Below are 20,462 nucleotides of genomic sequence, written 5' to 3' on the forward strand. Positions count from 1 at the left end.
TAATCATCAACCGACCCTTTGGTTCGGCGCCGAAAAAGGACAAAACACTCCAACAGGTTACCACTCCTGTTTTGGTGTCTGGGTCGTGCCGAAAAATACAAGCCTCAACCTCTGAGCCGAGTCGACGCCTAACATCATTGGATCCGCAAAGAGTGCGCTCAGCTTCGGAGCCAAAAACTTGGCTACCAGCTTCGGGCCCAAAACATCTTGGTCCGAACATCCGACGCCCAACATCATCGGAGCCGAAAAGATAACGTATACAGAGGAGACCGGGCTTTCGGTTCGAATGAAACAGGTGCCCAAAACATTTACTGAATATTCCTCTAAAGGCACAAAACATACCTCTGAACATCAAATGTAGGAATCGCACATTCAGCCCATTTTAGAGGTTATGGACAGCAAGCAAAGGAGAATCCAAATCCAGAAAGAGACTGGGAAAATTATTACTTCTCCGCCTCCACAGACTAAAAGAAAGTTAGCATTTCAGGGGACTCTTGATACTGCCCCACCACCAGCAAAAATGTATAAGCATAAGGAAAAACCGAAACCTCTTGAGCTTTCTCCACCACATTCACCGCAACTTTTTTTCACCACAACCTCTCACTCCACCACCTTCACCATCACACTTCCTCACCAGAAGGGGTGATTCCAGTTACACTGTAGACCCATGGGACATGTATCATTCGGATCCTATCATATCTAACGAACCATATCTCTACCCTACCAGACCATCTCCACCAGAGGATAGTACAGTATATAACCAAGTTATATCCAGGGCAGCTGCATATCATGGAGTACAAATGCATGCAGAACTTTTAGAGGAGGTTTTCCTTTTAAATACCTTATCCTCAACTCATAAGAAATACCAGTTTACACCAATGCTTCCTAGTATGCTTAAGCTTGCAGAAGAAATATTCAAAGGATCAGTTAAAGCTAGGGTTCTAACACCGAGGATTGACAACAACTGTAAGCCTGCACCAACAGACCCAAATTACATCACACAACAATTAACACCAGATTCTATTGTGATCAGTGCAGCCAGGATGCGTGCCAATAGTCTGTCTTCTGGGATTACCCCACCCCCTGACAAACAAAGCCGTAAATTTGATGCTGTGGGGAAAAGGGTGGCAAAACAAGCAGCCAACCAATGGCGTATTGCTAATTCCCAGGCCCTGTTAGGAAGGTATGACAGGGCATATTGGGACAAGATGCAAGAATTCTTGCAAAACCTACCCAAAGAACACAAAAAGCGGGCACAGCAGATTGTAGAAGAAGGTCAGGTCATAACAAATAACCAAATTAGGTCTGCTCTAGATGCAGCTAACACTGCAGCTAGAGGAATTAATACCAGAATCATGATTAGACGACATTGATGGTTGAGGTCCTCAGGTTGTAAACCAGAGATACAACAGGCGGTCCTGAATATGGCGTTTAACAAACATCAACTTTTCGGACCTGAGGTGGATACAACCATAGATTTTTTTTTTTTTTTTTTTTTTTTTTAAAAAGACTGACACAGCAAAATCCGTGGGAGCCCTTTATACCATACCATTTCGGGGTTCCTATTGGAAACCACAATTTAGGGAGGTTTTAAAACCCAAACTGCAGAGGCTTCCACCTCTCATCCAAAGCAAGGACAGCAGTATTATCCAAGGGGGTCAGTCCGAGGCTCTTACGGAGGACATTTCAGAGCCAGAGGTAAATTTACAGCCTCAAAAGGTGCTTCCACACACACACTAAACAATGACTTCCCAAATCTCCCACAATCCCTTATGTCTCCTGTGGGAGGAAGACTGCAACAATTCCATCCTCACTGACAAAACATTACCACGGAACAGTTGGTACTCTCAATTATCTGCAATGGTTATTGCCTAGAGCTCATCTCCGCTCCACCAAATATTCCACCTCATTCTCACAGACTCTCTCCAGAACATACTATTCTACTAAAACAAGAGGTACAATCTCTTACTCAGAGACAATAGAAATAGTTCTCATTTCACAGCAAGGAACAGGAATATACTCCCTATACTTCCTTATACCAAAGAAGGATAGTACTCTCAGAAACGTTATTGATCTCAGGCCTCTAAATCTATATATCCTGTCAGAACATTTTCACATGGTCACTCTACAGGATTTCATTCCCTTACTACAAAAACAAGATTACATGACAGTGTTAGATCTAAAAGACGCTTATTACCACATTCCCATACATCCAGCTCACCGCAAGTTTCTAAAGTTGGTAGCCGCAGGCAATTACTACCAATTCAAGGTACTACCCATTGGGGGTAACAACAGCACAAAGAGTGTTCACAAAATGCCTAGCTGTGGTAGCAGCATACCTCAGAAGACAACACATATATGTCTTCCTTTAGACGATTGGTTAATAAAATCCAGCACCATTCTCAAAATGCCAACAACACACACAATACACAATAAATACCCTACACTCATTAGGGTTCACAATCAATTACCAGAAATCGCATCTTCAGCCAGCACAAATTCAACCTTATCTAGGCGCAATTCTGAATATACTCAATCAGCATTAGCCTACCCAAATCTACAACAGATACCAGCCTTTCACTCCCTCATATCCCGAATGCAGACCAATCAAACATACACAGTAAGATTTGTCATGAAACTATTGGGAATGATGTCATCATGCATAGCAATAGTACCAAATGCACATCTAAACATGAGACCACTGCAACAGTGTCTCTCGCAACAGTGGTCTCAGGCACGGGGTCAGCTACAGGATCTAGTGTTAGACTGCCAAACTTACAAATCTCTGCAATGGTGGAATCACAACTTAGCAAAGGGGTGACTATTTCAAGACCCTTTGCCACAGACCATAATCACAACAGATGCGTCAATGACCGGTTGGGGAGCCCATCTAAAAAATCTAACGATGTAAGGGAAATGGGACTCAATCCAACACACTTATCACATAAACCACATTGAATTATTAGTGGTGGTCTTAGCCATCAAGGCATTTAAACCACAGATCGTACACAAAATAGTCTTAATAAGAACATACAACATGACAACAATGTATTATCTAAAATAAACAGGGGGGACACACTTATCCCAATTGTCCCTTCTAGCACAAACAATTTGTAAGTGGGCAATTCACAATCACATTCACCTGCTAGCGGAATACATCCCAGGGATACACACTCAGCTAGCGGAACTTCTGAGCAGGGTGCAGCAACAAGTACATGAATGGGAGATTCACCCACAAGTAATTCAGTATTACTTTCAAATGTTGGGAACATTAGAAATGTACCTCTTTGCAACAAGCGAAAATACAAAATTCCAAAACTTTGCATCCAGATACCCACACCTTCAGTCCAAGGGCAATGCTCTATGGATCCACTGGTCCGGGATATTTGCTTACACTCTCCCCCCCCCCACTAACTTTAATTCCATTTCTGGTCAACAAAATGCGTCACACTTCCCTCACCATGATGCTCATAGCTCCCATGTGGGCACGTCAACACTGGTACACAACACTGCTAGATCTGTCAGGAGTACCACATTACAAGCTTCCAAACAGACCAGACCTGTTAACTCAGAACAAGAGTCCAATCAGTCATCCCAATCCCAGTGTGCTGAATTTGGCTCCTGAGGTCATAGAATTTGGATACCTACAGCTTCCATTAGAATGTATAGACATTCAAAAACAAGCATGTAAACCAACAACCAGGCAGTGCTATGCAAATAAATGGAAACGTTTTGTATACTACTGTCAACCTAAAAATATCGAGCCATTGAAAGCATCAGTTCAGGATATTGTGTTTGCTTTATTAACAAAAAGCAAATCTTGCCTATTTCTCTCTTAAAATTCATTTACCAGCGATATCAGCCTACCTACAAAAACAGACAACATACCTCTCTGTTTAGAGTTCCTGTTATAAAAGCATTTATGGAAGGGCTTAAACGCATTATTGCACCTAAAGTTCCACAGACATCCCACCCTCACAAAACCTCCACGACAGACTCAACACCTACTTCCACCACAAAATCAAGACCATCTATGACCGCTTCAACGAGGACAACTCAAGCGCAGAAACCCCTCTACCGGAACCCAAAACCAACAAACCAACGATCACTAACTGGACCCCCCTCACCACTGAAGCCACTCTGAAGACGATGAAGTCCATGCACTCTGGGGCCCCCACAGACCCATGCCCCCACCACATCTTCAACAGAGCCGCTGACATCGTCGCCCCCAAGCTCCACCTCACCATCAACTGCTCCTTAGCTGACGCGTCCTTCCCCGACGACTCTAAACATGCCGAGATCAACTCCCTCCTCAAGAAACCCTCGGCAGACCCCACCGACCTCAAAAACGTCAAGCCCATCTCACTGCTCCCATTCCCAGCGAAAGTCATCAAGAAAGCCATCAACAGCCAACTCACCACTTTCATCGAACTCCACAACATCCTCAACACCTCACAATCCGTATTCAGAAAAAAACGCAGCACCAAAACAGCTTTCCTGGCCACAACCGACAACTTCCGCTCCCTGCTGGACAAGGGAGAGACTGCAGCATTCATCCTGCTAGACCTATTGGCGGCCTTTGCCACAGTCTCCCACCACACCCTGATACGCAGACTTCACAAAGCCGGCAGCAGAGACAAGGCCCTCGACTGGATCCACTCCTTCCTCTCTGGCAGAACCTAACGAGGGAGACTAGCCCCCTTCATCTCGGACCCCACACCCACCACCTGTGGAGTCCCCCAGGGATCCTCCCTCAGCCCTACTCTGTTCAACATCTACGTGACCCCACTGGCCGCCATCATCAGGAGCATCAGAACCAACATAGTCTCCTCTGGCGACGACACCCACCTCATCTTCTCCCTATCCAACGAACCCAACACAGCCAGACGCAACTTCTGCGAAGGCATGGGAGCAGTAGCCAACTGGATGAAAAACAGATGCCTCCAACTCAACGCAAACAAGACAGAAGCTCTCATCATGGGCCCACAACCCGACGCATGGAACAACTCAAGGTGGCCACCCACCCTCCAGAAACCCGCCCATCCCCACAAACCAAGCCCGAAACCTCGGGATCATCCTGGACGCCAAACTCAACATGGACCACCAAATCAGCTCAGTCACATCCACCTGCTTCCACATCCTCTGCCTCCTACGCAAGACCTTCAAATGGATCCCCCTGGAACACAGAAAGACCCTCACACACGCCCTTATCACAAGTAGTCTGGACTACGGCAACGCGTTCTATGCCGGGATCAACAGGAAGCTCACCCTCAAACTACAGAACATCCAGAACGCCGCCAGACTAGTCCTCAACCTGCCCCAATACTGCCACATCTCTCGGCACCGGCAAACACTTCACTGGCTTCCAATAGAAAAAAGTATCACCTTTAAGATCCTCATCCATGCCCACAAAGCCCACCATGACAATGTGCAGTGTCAAAACTACTGTGCATTGGAGTTTCCTATTGAATTCCTGGGAGACCCATTTTGACTGTAATCAAACAGTTCTCCTCTGTGTTTCCGCCACTGCTTCATTTGCCTCGAGTTCTGAGGAAGGGCAGTACAGACCAGGCTAAGTCATCTTCACAGCCCCAGATTCCACCAGGAAAGGTAGGCTAGAGGGTAAGGACTCTTCACTGGAACTTGTTTTCCATCTCTTGACCTATGATAGATCCATCTGGTATTAGCTGTCCTTGCTTCAGGCTGCTGTTGCATTTGAATCCCTGTTGGCTGATCTGCCTTCAAAATTGTTCACTCCACAGTAAGTGTAACAGATTTGCCTAGTAACTAATAGAAAACATTACACCTTTCACAGGAAATCCCACCCAACAGTGACTCCATACACCAGACATTTTTCATTGGCCATGCTGTCGGGGTGAGAGAGCGATCAGCAGTCATCTATCAGAATGAAAGATACTCTCAAAAACAGATGGCTGCTGATTATTGTTGTTAGATTTTTCATCTCCTTACATCCTTCTAAGAAAACATCTCAATACCATTGAAGGTGACTCCAACTGGATATCAACACTCCTCTGATTTAAAGAAAAGGTTGTTGAATCGGTCACTCCCCAAAAAGGAAATAATTTTCTCATGTCATTTTCTTGTTCTAAGAAGGAACCAAGGCAAGAATATTGAACCATTTTAAACTTAAGATGAAAAAAGAAATATAAAGAAAGACGTTTTACATATTGACGACATCAAGTCTACTCCCAACCACATCTATGAGATTGCATATGCCACAGATCTTCATGAGACTTTTGTTCACATCTCTATCCTACAGAAACATCGCAAATTCATACTATTTCTGATGGGCAATGTGCACTGCCACTAAAAACTTCTCCCTTTCGTTCTTTAGCCTGCTCCATGAATCCTTTGAAAGTGCATCACAGTGGTAGCTACAAGACCAAAGATAAAGCTATTTGTGTCCTCCTACACAAGCATCTGGCTGATAAAAGCATCCATATTTCAAAATTCTCTATATCACGTAGCACTGTTCAGTGTTTGTGTCTCACATTATAAGAGGATATCTGTAGGAAGTTGGCTCTGTATATACTATCTCAAAGTATCAGAGTCCAAGGGTTCCCCTTAGAGCAGAGGTCTTCAATCTGGGGGTCGGGACCCCCAGGGGGGCTGTGGAGACCTGGAAAGGGGGTCGCACATTCCCCCAGCTGATCCTTAAAATGCCTCAGCTGAACTTTAATTTGAGACTCCTGTGCTGTGAAAGCCACAGACAGCTAATGAGACTTTCAGCCCAGGGCTTCTGCTTCCTGAATGAAAAGCAAATGTGCTCTACGAGCTGATCTGCAAATGTAAAGGGTGCATGGGAGCAGCTTTAAATGATCAAAGCTTTGTGAGGACAAACATTTTTTTTTTTGAGGGGTAGTGCGAAGAGTTAACTGAGCTGTAAAGTGCATGCTTTTAATTGTAATTGTATTTACACAGCGCTTACTTCACCTGGAGGTGTTGAAGGGACAGCTTTTTTTAAAAAAAAAGGTATTGAATATGCTCTGATATTACTTAAATCCACATTTTGGAAGCACAGTTTTATAATAAACCTTTTTGTAATGGCCTATATTATACTGCGTGCAATGCAAGTATAAAATAATGCCTTTTTATATATTCACAGTGCTTTCTGTCACAGGCTGTGACCTCATGGCACTAAAAATACACAAGTCACTATTCTCAACTGTACTAACAAAGATTTAGTTCTGTTGCTCTCCGGTTAAACACAGACCTCTGCAGTGCATTAACTAATAGAGGTTTCATAATGCACTACAGTGCATTTCCCAATGAGTAACAACTTTATTTTATTTATTTTTCATTTCAGCTGGCTATTATTTTATATGTAGCTACCTGGCGGTGAAAGACTTAAAAAAAAATGTAGAGAATATTTTGGATTTATTTATGAGAGGCTTGCGCTGCTGGAGCATCACTTTTTTTGATGCTCCAGCATCACAAGCCTCTCAATCGTACCTATGAGCTGACTCAAAGCCACCCTGAGCGGATTGCATGGCCTTGTAGACATGGAGTAAGGCAAGGCAGTGCAAGTCGCTGCATTGCCTTACTTTGCGTCAAGGAGGTGTTCCACAGGCGTAGTGGTGGGTGTTCCTCTGCAACACAGATGGATTTTGACGCTGCCCCAGATTTACAAAATCACGTAAACTGGAGCAGTACCAAAACCTTACGTCTCCCCAGAGCACGCATAATGAGGAGAAATGTTTTAATTTCTCCTTGTTTTTTTCTCTTTCCATGTGTGCTGCTATCTGCCACACATGTAGAAAGAGGTACAATGCCTTTCTGGATTGTTTTTGTGCAGGAAGGTGCCCCTTCCTGCACAAATACAATCCTGCCTATGTTGGCACTAGGCAGCAATTGTGCGCCAGCGCAGGGGGAAAGGACAGAAATGTACTGTATTTCATAAATACGGTCCATTCTTGCCCTTTTGTATTTGAGTGTGGCAGTGTAGCAAGAAGACTTGCAGCTCTGCCCCATGTCAATTCCTAATAAATGAGGACCTTTGATTTTAGCCACACCCTTGACCACGCCCCCACACTCACTGATCTTTGATTTGCTAAACTTTTTAATATTATTTCCTCACAGTAAAAATGATTTGCTGTGTGAAATGGGGATGTTTATTATTTTTTATGATGAGGAGTACGAGGTTCTAGAAATTTTTATCAGGAGGGGGTCCTTACACCTAAATTGTTTTAAGAGGGGGTCCCGGCATCAAAAAGTTTGAAGACCTCTGCCTTAGAGGTTGATAGTGGCAAAAATTAGATAATACTAATGCTCTATTTTGTGATAGTGTGGTCGAGCAGTAGGTTTATTAGAGGGTAGCGTTAAGCATTTGCTGTACATACAGAGGCAATAAATGAGGAACACACACTCAGACTTACTCCAGGCCAATAGGTTTTTATATAGAAAAATATATTTTCTTAATTTATTTTTCGAACCACAAGTTCAAGATTTGAAGTAAAGACATAAAATGCAAGGTACTCCACAGGTAAGTTAGGAACTTTGAATTAAAGCAATATCATATACAGTCTTTGTTAAAACGGCAATAAGCTATTTTAAAAGTGGACACGTAGTGCACAAATCAGCAGTTCCTTGGGGAGGTAAGTAATGGTTAGATTGTGAGGTAAGTAAAACACTTATAAGTCTCAGTTCCTGGGCATAGTCAGCCCACCGTTGGGGTTTCAAGGCAACCCCAAAGTTACCACACCAGCAGCTCAGGGCCGGTCAGGTGCATAGGTCAAAGAGGTGCCCAAAACACATAGGCGCCTATGGAGAACAGGGGTGCTCCGGTTCCAGTCTGCCAGCACGTAAGTACCCGCGTCCTCGGGGGCAGACCGGGGGGTTTTGTAGAGCACTGGGGGGGGACACAAGTAGGCACACAGAGCACACCCTCAGCAGTACAGGGGCGGCCGGGTGCAGTGTGCAAAGCAGACGTCGGGTTTTAGATAGGAAACAATGGAGAGACCTGGGAGTCACTCTTGTGATGCAGGCAGGCACAGGGAGGGCTTCTCGGGACAGCCACCACCTGGGCTATACAGAGGGTCGCCTGGGGGTCACTCTTGCACGGAGGTTCGGTTCCTTCAGGTCCTGGGGGCTGCGGGTGCAGTGCTTGGTCCAGGCGTAAGGTCCCTTGTTACAGGCAGTCGCGGTCAGGGGGATCCTCCGGATTCTTTCTGCAGGCATTGCTGTGGGGTTCCAGGCGGTCGTCTCGGGCTACTCACGGGGTCGCAGTCGCCGGGGAGTCCTCCCTGTGGTGTTGGTTCTCTGGATCTCGAGCCGGGGGCGTTGGGTGCAGAGTGTGAAGTCTCATGCTTCTGATGGGAAGAGTGAGTTCTTGGAAAGTTGCTTCTTTGTTGCAAAGATGTAGCTGCGGTTGAGCAGAGCCCCTGCTCATGGGCGTTTTTTGGTCCTGGGGGTCAGGGCAGTCCTCTGAGGCTTCAGAGGTCGCTGGTCCCTGTTGGGTGCGTCGCTGGTTGCAGGTTTTCGACTCTGGAGACAGGTCAGAAGGGCTGGGGCCATAGCAGTTTCCGTCGTCTCTGCAGGCTTGTAGGTCAGCAGTCCTTCTTTGTAGTTCAGGTTGCAGGAATCTGATTTCCTGGGATCTGGGGAGCCCCTAAATACTGAATTTAGGGGTGTGTTTAGGTCTGGGAGGGCAGTAGCCAATGGCTACTGTCTTGGAGGGTGGCTACACCCTCTTTGTGCCTCCTCCTTGTGAGGGGGGGGGGGCACATCCCTAGTCCTATTGGGGGAATCCTCCAAAACTAAGATGGAGGATTTCTAAAGGCAGGGGTCACCTCAGCTCGGGTCACCTCAGCTCAGGGCACCTTAGGGGCTGTCCTGACTGGAGGGTTACCCCTCCTTGTTTTTCTAATTATCTCCTCCAGCCTTGCCGCCAAAAGTGGGGGGAGTGGCCCGAGGGGCGGGCATCTCCACTAACTGGGATGCCCTGGGGCGCTGTAACAAAGGGGGTGAGCCTTTGAGGCTCACCACCAGGTGTTACAGTTCCTGCAGGGGGAGGTGTGAAACACCTCTACCCAGTGCAGGCTTTGTTCCTGGCCACAGAGTGACAAAGGCACTCTCCCCATGTGTCCAGCCACTCGCCTGGTTGTGGCAGGCTGTCAGAAACTGGTCAGCCCTACACTAGAAGTCGGATTGGTATTCAGGGGCCATCTCTAAGATGCCCTCTGGGTGTATGTTACAATAAATTCCACACTGGCATCAGTGTGCATTTGTTGTGCTGAGAAGTTTGATACCAAACTTCCCAGATTTCAGTGTAGCCATTATGGAACTTTGGAGTTCGTGTTTGACAAACTCTCAGACCATATACTCTTATGGCTACCCTACACTTACAATGTCTAAGGTTTTGCTTAGACACTGTAGGGGCATAGTGCTCATGCACATATGCCCTCACCAGTGGTATAGTGCACGCTGCCTTAGGGCTGTAAGGCCTGCTAGAGGGGTGACTTACCTATGCCACAGGCAGTGTGAGGTTGGCATGGCACTCTGAGGGGAGTGCCATGTCGACTTAGTCATTTTCTCCCCACCAGCACCACAAGTTGTAAGACAGTGTGCATGTGCTGAGTGAGAGGTCCCCAGGGTGGCATAAGACATGCTGCAGCCCTTAGAGACCTTCCCTGGCACCAGGGCCCTTGGTACCAGGGGTACCAGTTACAAGGGACTTATCTGAGTGCCAGGGCTGTGCCAATTGTGGAAGCAAAGGTACAGTTTAGATAAAGAACACTGGTGCTGGGGCCTGGTTAGCAGGGTCCCAGCACACTTTCAATCAGCAAAGGCAAAAAGTCAGGGGGTAACCATGCCAAGGAGGCATTTCCTTACACCTGTAACTTTAGTTCTCCAGTATTGGAATCTTTTATAGATTCACTTGCGACCCGCCTTCCCAGAGAAGCTCACCTTCACCTCTCTTTCATCCTCTGTGCACTTGTGCCTAAAACATCTGAGGAACTGGAGCTTCTCCCAGGAAGAATCTAGAGGGTGGTGTCACCTGATTGGTGGGCCCTTAAGTTTGGTCCTTTTTCTTAAAATGACTCTGATAGAGTGCTAAACTGAGAGGCCTAAGGGCCTTTAGGTTTAAACCGATGTTAGTACTACTTTCTTAAAGGTACCGGGGACTCCCGTCTCGACGACGGGGAATTATTCAAGCATGTGAATCTATAAAAGATTCCAATACTGGAGAACTGATGTTACATTAAATAACTCATTTTCTTCCATGCACTTTAGGGGCTCCTTAGAGGACCCCCAGTATTGCTCATACCAGTCCTCTGGGGTTTTCTCAGCAGCCCTCGTGGCTGCCACCCCCATAGACTGGTTTCTGCCCTCCTGCTGCTTGACCAGCTCAGGCAGAACAAAGGATTTCCTGTGGGAGAGGGAGCCAACACCCTTTCACCGTGGAAATAAGTGTTACATGGCTTGAGAGGGGTAGCCTCCCCAAACTGGTATGCTTTGAAGGGCACATTTTGTGCCCTTCTTTTATAATCCGGTTTTCCCCAGTCCAGAGACCCATAGTCCCTGGTCTGGCACAAAACTGGACAAAGGAAAGGGGAGTGGCCACTCCCCTGTCCATCACTACCCCAGGGTTGGTGCCCAGAGCTCCTCCAGGTGACCACTTGATTCTGTCATCTTGAATCCAAGAGGGGCAGAGGCACCTGGAAGCATTGGAGTGTGCAGGTCAGGCAGGCGACGTCACAACCCCCCTCCTAATAGGTGGTCACCTTGCTAGGTAACTGTAAGGAAATGGTTCCCTGTTGCAGTTACCCCCCACTTTTTGCCTGATACTGATGCTGACTTGACTGAGAAGTGTGCTGGGACTTTGCTAACCAGGCCCCAGCACCAGTGTTCTTTCACCTAAAATGTTCCATTGTTTCCACAATTGGCACACCCCTGGCACACAGATAAGTCCCTTGTAAAAGGTACCAAGGGCCCTGTGACCAGGGAAGGTCCCTACGGGCTGCAGCATATGTTGTGCCCACCCTAAGGGACCCCTCACCTAACACATGCACACTGCCATTGCAGATTGTGTGTGTTGGTGTGGAGAAAAAGCCAAAGTCGACATGGGATCCCCCTCAGGATGCCATGCACACAAAATGCTGCCTGTGGCATAGGTAAGTCACCCCTCTAGCAGGCCTTACAGCCCTAAGGCAGGGTGCACTATACCACATGTGAGGGCATAGCTGCATGAGCAATATGCCCCTACAGTGTCTAAGTCTATTCTTGTACATTGTAAGTACAGTGTGGCCATATTAAGTATATGGTCTGGGAGTTTGTCAAAAACGAACTCCACAGCTCCATAATGGCTACACTAAATACTGGGAAGTTTGGTATCAAACTTCTCAAAATAATAAACCCACACTGATGCCAGTGTTGGATTTATTAAAAAATGCACACAGAGGGCATCTTGGAGATGCCCCCTGTATTTTACCCAATTGTTCAGTGCAGGACTGACTGGTCTGTGCCAGCCTGCTGCTGAGAGACGAGTGTCTGACCCCATGTGGTGAGGGCCTTTGTGCTCTCTGAGGACAGAAACAAAAGCCTGCTCTGGGTGGAGATGCTTCACACCTCCCCCCTGCAGGAACTGTAACACCTAGCACTGAGCCTCAAAGGCTCAGGCTTCGTGTTACAATGCCCCAGGGCACTCCAGCTAGTGGAGATGCCCGCCCCCCTGGACACAGCCCCCACTTTTGGCGGCAAGTCCAGGGGAAATAATGAGAAAAACAAGGAGGAGTCACCCACCAGTCAGGACAGCCCCTAAGGTGCCCTGAGCTGAGGTGACCCCTGCCTTTAGAAATCCTCCATCTTGATTTTGGAGGATTCCCCCAATAGGAATAGGGATGTGCCCCCCTCCCCTCAGGGAGGAGGCACAAGGAGGGTGTAGCCACCCTCAAGGACAGTAGCCATTGGCTACTGCTCTCCCAGACCTAAACACACCCCTAAATTGAGTATTTAGGGGCTCCCAGAACCGAGGAAGATAGATTCCTGCAACCTGAAGGCAAAGAAGGACTGCTGACCTGAAGCCCTGCAGAGAAGACGGAGACACCAACTGCTTTTTCCCCAGTCCTACCGGCCTGTCTCCCCACTTCAAGAAAAACTGCAACAGCGACGTGTCCCCCAGGGTCCAGCGACCTCTGAAGCCTCTGAGGGCTGCCCTGCATCTAAAAGGACCAAGAACTCCCGGGGACAGTGGCCCTGTTCCAAAGAAACTGCAACTTTGCAACAAAGAAGCAACTTTTAAAGACCACACGTTTCCCGCTGGAAGCGTGAGACTTTCCACTCTGTACCCGACGCCCCCGGCTCGAACTGCGGAGAACCAACGCTACAGGGAGGACTCCCCGGCGACTGCGACCCTGTGAGTAGCCAGAGTTGACCCCCCCAGCGCCGCCTGACTGGGACTGCCTGCTTCAAAGAACCCGACGCCTGGGAAACACACTGCACCCGCAGCCCCCAGGACCTGAAGGATCCGACCTCCAGTGCAGGAGTGACCCCCAGGTGGCCCTCTCCCTTGCCCAGGTGGTGGCAAACCCCCAACCCCCCCCCCCGCCTGCCTGCATCACTGAAGAGACCCCTGGGTCTCCCATTGAAACCTATTGCAAACCCGACGCCTGTTTGCACTCTGCACCCGGCCGCTCCTGTGCCGCTGAGGGTGTACTTTCTGTGCTGACTTGTGTGTCCCCCGGTGCCCTACAAAACCCCCCTGGTCTGCCCTCCGAAGTCACGGGTTCCTACCTGCTGGCAGACTAGAACCGGGGCACCCCTATCCCCATTGGAGCCTATGCGTTTTGGGCACCACTTTGACCTCTGCACCTGGCCGGCCCTGAGCTGCTGGTGTGGTAACTTTGGAGTTGCCCTGGGCTACCTTGGACCCAACTTTGAACCCTGTAAGTGCTTTACTTACCTGAAAAGCTAACAAATACGTACCTCCCCCAGGAACTGTTGAATTTTGCACTGTGTCCAATTTTAAAATAGCTTATTGCCATTTTTGCCAAAACTGTACATGTGATTGTGATGATTCAAAGTTCCACACTACCACAAAATAGAGCATTAGCATTATCTCTTTTTGCCACTATCTTACCTCTAAGGAGAACCCTTGGACTCTGCATGCTATTTCTTACTTTGAAAAAGTACATACAGAGCCAACTTCCTACAGTAACCAATCCCCCTTCCTGGGCATACGTCCCGGTGCTCTGCTCCACGTTGCTCCACATCTTGATCAAGAGGAAAATTCTGAGAACGGTTTTGTTCTTCGATTTTATGCCAGCCAATGAGACGAGGGAAAGAGTGTCATCGATAAAGTCCTCCATCCTTGGTGCTTGCGTCTGGGTTGGCTCCGCTCCTCCTGCCCAACTTGGAAAGTTTTATGAGGGCATGCGCCTTATCTTTCGGCATCCCGACTTCGCTGGAGTGACTCAGGCCCTGCGGGTGGCAGTGGACCCCCTTGGGGTTTGCACCAGTGGTGTTGGCTCGAGGGGCCATCTAGGGATCCGTTCCTAGATCCGAACCGGCGTCTGTCATACCACATTGACGATCCCCGATGCTGGTTCTGACGTCGACGCTCACGATGCCACCAGTACCACAGGGTGGCGTAGACCCCATCCTTATTGCCGACTCAGAGCTGGATCGGTGTCGTGTGATGTTGACTTAGGCATGCAATGTGTCCCCTATGTCGGATCCTGACCCTTATTCTTATGGGTTAGGGTACGGTGAGGGATAGGAGAGGTCGCTGGAGCCTTTAGAATCCTGGCTCCAAGATCCTATGGACTGGCAGATGGACCTGGGTGAGGCCAGTTTTTCTGTTTACTTCCCCTGACACTGGAATTCTTTCTCCCCCCGACTGACTATGGAGGATCAGTCTCCTATTCAGTGGTGGTGCTTAGAGCATTTGAGGTCCTCGACCACCTTCGATTGCAGTCAGAACTAACCTCCTGACAGGCGCTTCAGCCTGGGGCTTCATCCTCTGAACCCCTTTTGCCCTTCAATGAAGCTCTTAGAGATACCCTGCCGGGTACCTGGTCTAAACCCAGCACATGGACTACTGTGACCTGGACAGTTGCCCGCTGTCATAGACCTACTCCATATAACCCAGCTTTTCTGATGTAACACTACGCCACTGAGAGCTTGGTTAGCTAAACCGCTATGTCCCAGGGTCCACTTGGACCACTTTGGGAAGAAAATGTTCTCCTTCTCTGCCCTAGCATTGTGGTCTGTGAACACAGCATGCCTTTTGGGCCGTTTTACCCATACTATATGGGACACGGTTGCACAAGTTCTGCCACGGGTCCTGGAGTAGGCTTGGGCCATTCTCCTCCAAGCTGTTGTGCTGATGGGAGAGACGCAGCAAAGTTCACATTCAGATATGGACTGGACTGGACTGATTCACTGGACAGAGCAGTTGCCTTGACGGTGGCCTTGAGACACCTCGTCTGGTTGAGGACATCTGGCTTTCGCCTTTCGTGGCCCCGGAAGGGGTGTTCCATCACGACCATTCCCCCCCCAGCCACCATGCCTCGCATGCTACCCAGCCTCAGCGTGGCTGGGGATGTGAGATCCATCCTTCCCATGGATCAGGGAGCCTGACAGTTACCCACCAGAAACCAGTCGGAGGCATGATTCCCCATCACCTGCTCTGCTGCCAGTCCATTACATTAGAGAGGTGGTGTAGGAAAGTGCCCTCTTTCTTGGCATGGTTACCCCCATTTTCTGCCTGTTGTCAGTGTGTTTGACTGTGTTCACTAGGATCCTGCTAACCAGGACCCCAGTGATTATGCTGTCCGCCTTCTAACTTGGTTACTATACCTTTTACTTCCCACAATTGGCATACTGGACACCCCCCCCCCCCCCACCTGTAAGTCCCTAGTATATGGTACTATGGTATTAGGGTATCAGGGGATCCCTATGGGCTGCAGCAGTTATTCTGCCACCCATAGGGAGCCAATGCAAAGGATTCTGCAGGCCTGCCATTGCAGTGTGCGTGAAACTGGAGCATGCACCCGTTTTCACTGCAGGTCACGATCGGTCACTGCACCAGTTCACTATAAGTCACCTCCTATGGTAGGTGCTCTCAGCCCAGAGGGCAGGGTGCAGGCACGTGTGTGTGTGTGTGTGTGTGTGTGTGTGTGTGTGTGTGTGTGTGTGTGTGTAAGGTCAGCACTGCACTAGGAGAGGTACCCCCACAAACTCCAGATCTATTTTCCTGTACTTTGTGAGTGCGGGGACACCATTTTACGCGTGTAGTGGACATAGGTCACTACCTGTGTCCATCTACATAATGGCAACTCTGAACCTGGGCATGTCTGGTATCAAACTTGTCGGAATTATAACCCAGTACTGTTGCAAGTACTGAATGTACAATTCCATGCACTTTGGTGGCTCCTTAGAGGACCCCCAGCATTACTGCCACCAGTCTTACAGGGATGTCCGGGCAGCTCAGGCTGCTGCACCCCCTCAGACCGGTTTCTGCCCCCGCTGCTTGATCTGATCAAGCCCACCAAGGCAGAACAAAGGATTTCCTTTGGGAGGTAACACCCACTCCTTTTGGAAATAGGTGTAACGGGTTTGGGAGGGATAGCCTCCCGAAGACACTGGGGTGCTTTAAAGGGTACATTTGGTGCCCTCTGTGCATAAATCAGTCCACACCGGTTCAGGGACCCCCATTCCCTGCTCTGGCCCAAAACTGCACAATGGAAAGGGGAGTAACCACGCCTCTGTGCATCACCACTCCAGGGGTCGTGCTCAGAGCTCCTCCAGAGGGTCCTTGGGTTCTGCCATCTTGTTTCCAAGGTTGGCAGGGAACTTTGGGAGCATATGAGTGGCCAGGCCATGCAAGTGAGATCAGAGCCCCCTCCTGATAAGTGCTTACCTTCCTAGGTGAACAGTCCCCCTTTCAGGGCTATTTAGGGTCTCTCTCTCTTTGGTGACTCCTCAGATTTGGCTTGCCAGATTCCAGCAGGACTCCTCTGCAACCTCTGCTTCTGGCCTCTGGAACTGCGACTAGAACCTCCAGGACCCAACAAGCTGCTTCCAAGAAGAACTACTCTTCTGCAACATTGTTTCCAGTGCTCCTGCCTGCAACTGCAACATTTCCCCCGGCTGTGCATCCACTGAGGGTGGCGTGTCTTTGGTCTGCACTAGAAAAAAGAAGGAATCTCCCTTGGAGGCATCTGCTGCAACGACGACTGGCTGCATGGATCTCCCCTCATCTTAAGCTGCATGGATCCTGCATCACAGGTGGTGGTCCGCAGTAGTCCTCCTGGTCCTCTGCCAGCTGTCCAATTTTGGTGGAGGTAAACCCTTGCAGCTGCCGAGACTTTTTTTGCATTTCCTCCCAGGGATCTTCAGGCAACGTGTAGCTCCAGTCCCCAGCACTCCTTCCTGCGGTGCACAGCCCTCTGCGTGGTTCCCCTGCGGCATGGGATCGTTCCTGTAGTGGTGTGTGGGCTCCTTCTATGACTTCATGTGGGCTCCCTCGGTTGCTGAGGGCCCCCTCTGGCTCGCCTTCCTGGGTTGACTCCTCCTGGGCCTTGCTGGTTCCCGACAGCACTACTTTTCCACTAACCACAAATTTGCCTGTGCCAAGGTTTGTTGGTGGAATTCCTGCACCGACACCCATCTGCAATCTTCACTCCAGCGTGGGACATCTTCTGCATCCATCAGGAACTCTTCTCCGGCTCTATGGCAGCAGTGCTGACCTGTTCTTCCTCCCTGTTCACCAGCTCCTGTCCTTCAAGTACAGCTGGGTGGGTAGTAGCTCCTACTCCTCCTGGACTCCACTGTGAATCTTGGACTTGGTCCCCTCTCTCCATAGGTCTTCTCCAGGAATCCATTGCTGTTTTTTTTTTTTTTTTTTTGCAGTCTTGTCTGGGTGTCTTCTTTTCTTCTTTTCCTTCCTTTTGGGTGGTTTGGGAAAATTCCAGTGATTGTCTCCTGCTTCCTTGGTTGCTGGGGGTACTGTTACTTACCTCTATGGTTTTCTAGTACTTCCAGCTCCCCTCTACACATTCCACTTACCTAGATGGAGGGGGGGGGGGGGGGGGGTCCTGTGTTCGAATTCCATTTTTTTTTTTTTTTTAGCATATGGTTTGTGCTCCCCCTAAGGTCACTATTGGTAATTGCTCTTTGCACTGTTTTCTAACCTTTTCTATGCCTATTACTGTTAACTAGTTTATATATTTAGTGTATTACCTATCTCCTATTGAAGGATTGCCCTTCTAGTATTTTGTGGTATTGTGTTCCAAAAATAAAGTACCTTTATTTTTATACTACTGAGTGTTCTCTTTCCTGTGTGTAAGTGCTGTGGTTTTGCATGAGCTTTGCATGTCTCCTAGATTAGTCTTGGCTGCTCATCCACAGCTACCTCTAGAGACTGTGTCCCCCAAGTAGGCACACAAAACACACCCTCAGCGGCACAGGGGAGGCCGGGTGCAGTGGGCAAACAGGGTGTCTGGTGTGTAATTGATTTCAATGGAGGGACGGGGGGGTCCACTCTGTGTTGCAGGCAGGAAACAGGGTTAGCCCGGACACCCCTCCAAGGGTTGAGTCCCCTAGACCTTGATGGTCCTCCACAGCTCTGCAAATCTCCAACAGCTCCTCTTGCATTTGCTTGTGCGTGTTGTTGGCCATCCTAACCCCTGACGCATCTGCAATCCCGTGACTGGCGAGGGACTTGTCCTGGGTGGCTTCAGGTACTCCTCTGCAGCTCCTTGACCCAGCAGCTTGACTTCATCCACCACAGTCGACATGGATCTTCAGCTACAGAAGGGTGGGCATTGGCTCCTGCCCCACCTGGACGCTCTTGCCTGGACTGGGCTCTGTCCCCTTCTTTTACATATCCTCTTCACCCTGAATCCGCCCTTGGGTTCCAATGTGCTTCTGCATTCTCCAACCACGGCATCCCTGTGTTAGACTTTGGGAAAACTGGATACCTTACCTCTCTGTACTCAGCAACTTGGGATCTTCTGGGTACTTGTCTTTTGTGGTTCCACTTCCCCCAGAGCTTGTCTAACTACTCCATACACTCTTGTGGGGAACATCCATTCTATCTCCATTTTTTTAGTATATGGTTTGCCCCCGCTATAGGGCTCTTGCTAATTTATGGTTTTCATGAGTACTTACCTGTGTATATCTTGTGTGTTTGTACCGTAAAGTATCTTTATTTTTGCAAAACTGTGTGGTTCCGTTCATGTGTGCTAAGGTACTGTGTGACTACTGTGGTATTGCACATGCTTCACATGTCTTCTAGATAAGTCTTGGCTGCTCCCCACAGATACCCTAGAGAGCCCTGGCTGTTTAGACACTGTAACACTATCTAATTGGGGTTTGCCTGGACCCAGTGTAAGGTGTAACACCATAGGTGTTCACCACACATTGGGCCAGCTTCCTACAACACCCTTACATGTAGGCCAATCAGTCACATTGGCTAATTTTTACATACGCCCTTCTAAGGAAGAGGAGAGACTCCACTGCCTAGAGCTAAAAAGCAACCCCGGAGAATTTGTGCGCTCGCTGTACCAGAGTGCCATGCCGCCTGAAGTAGATGTTTTTGCATCCAGATGCCCATCCACAGTATGTCTTTGCTGGGTGCTAGGAAACGTTTGAGGTCTGGTTTGGGAATACTATCTAAAACTTCTGCACATCTTAATGTTTTATTGTAGACCCAGCTCTGTCTTGCAGTGGACTGACGTAAGGGATATTTATCCCCCCTTTTGCCTTTTTTTATGCTTGCCTGATAAACCTTCTCTTTAAATTACTGGTTGATGCATTTTCCACAAGGCCTAACACAAGTTTCCTTCAAAGCCATTCATCATGCCTCAGTGGGACCTAAATCTGATTGTTCTTATGTGGACAGTTGCCCGCTGAAGCTTCTGAAAGTGTCTTTAATAGCACCACCACTTTTGCATGTCACATGAGTCAACTTCAGGTTCTCTCCAGGCAGCCTCCCTGTACGTGTTTGTTTTCTCTCAGACCAAATTGGTGCTACAAACCCCTTTCCTGCCAAAGATAGTATCACCCTTCCAAGTCGGTCAGTCTATCACTGTGCCAACATTTCTTGCTTTGCGACCCCGATTGACGAAGGAGAAGCTCCACCATCTTGAATGTAAGGGAGTGTTGATTTTCTATATTAAACACACAAGGCCATCTTGTGGATAGTCAGCTTTTGTGGGGTTCACTGGAACCAACAAAGGGAATGTTTGGCAAAAGAAGTCTCTGTCCATGTTCTCTGCATTAAAATCTGCTCCACACACGTTAAGAAACCACAGAAGGCCTAGGAGGTGTTGGTGTACAAATTCCTCTAATTCCGGAAAAATCACTGCCTTGACAGCCAGGTCAAATCGAAGTGTTACTTTGCCCAGCTGGTCCTGCAAAATTCAAATCCACACTTTCCACTTTTAGAAGGTAGTGCTTTGGTATATCTTCTGAAGGTGAGAAATATGCAGCTAGTT

General features: G+C 48.5%; 1 protein-coding gene across 2 annotated transcripts in view; it reads left to right on the top strand.

Annotated features, from left to right (window-relative positions):
- Nucleotides 1–20,462, top strand: part of DYRK1A (dual specificity tyrosine phosphorylation regulated kinase 1A) — a 633,571-nt gene that overhangs the window by 366,356 nt on the left and 246,753 nt on the right. The gene's annotated exons all lie outside the window — the stretch shown is intronic.

Source organism: Pleurodeles waltl, chromosome 8 (genome assembly GCF_031143425.1).
Source record: "Pleurodeles waltl isolate 20211129_DDA chromosome 8, aPleWal1.hap1.20221129, whole genome shotgun sequence".
NCBI classification, from domain to species: Eukaryota; Metazoa; Chordata; class Amphibia; order Caudata; family Salamandridae; genus Pleurodeles; species Pleurodeles waltl.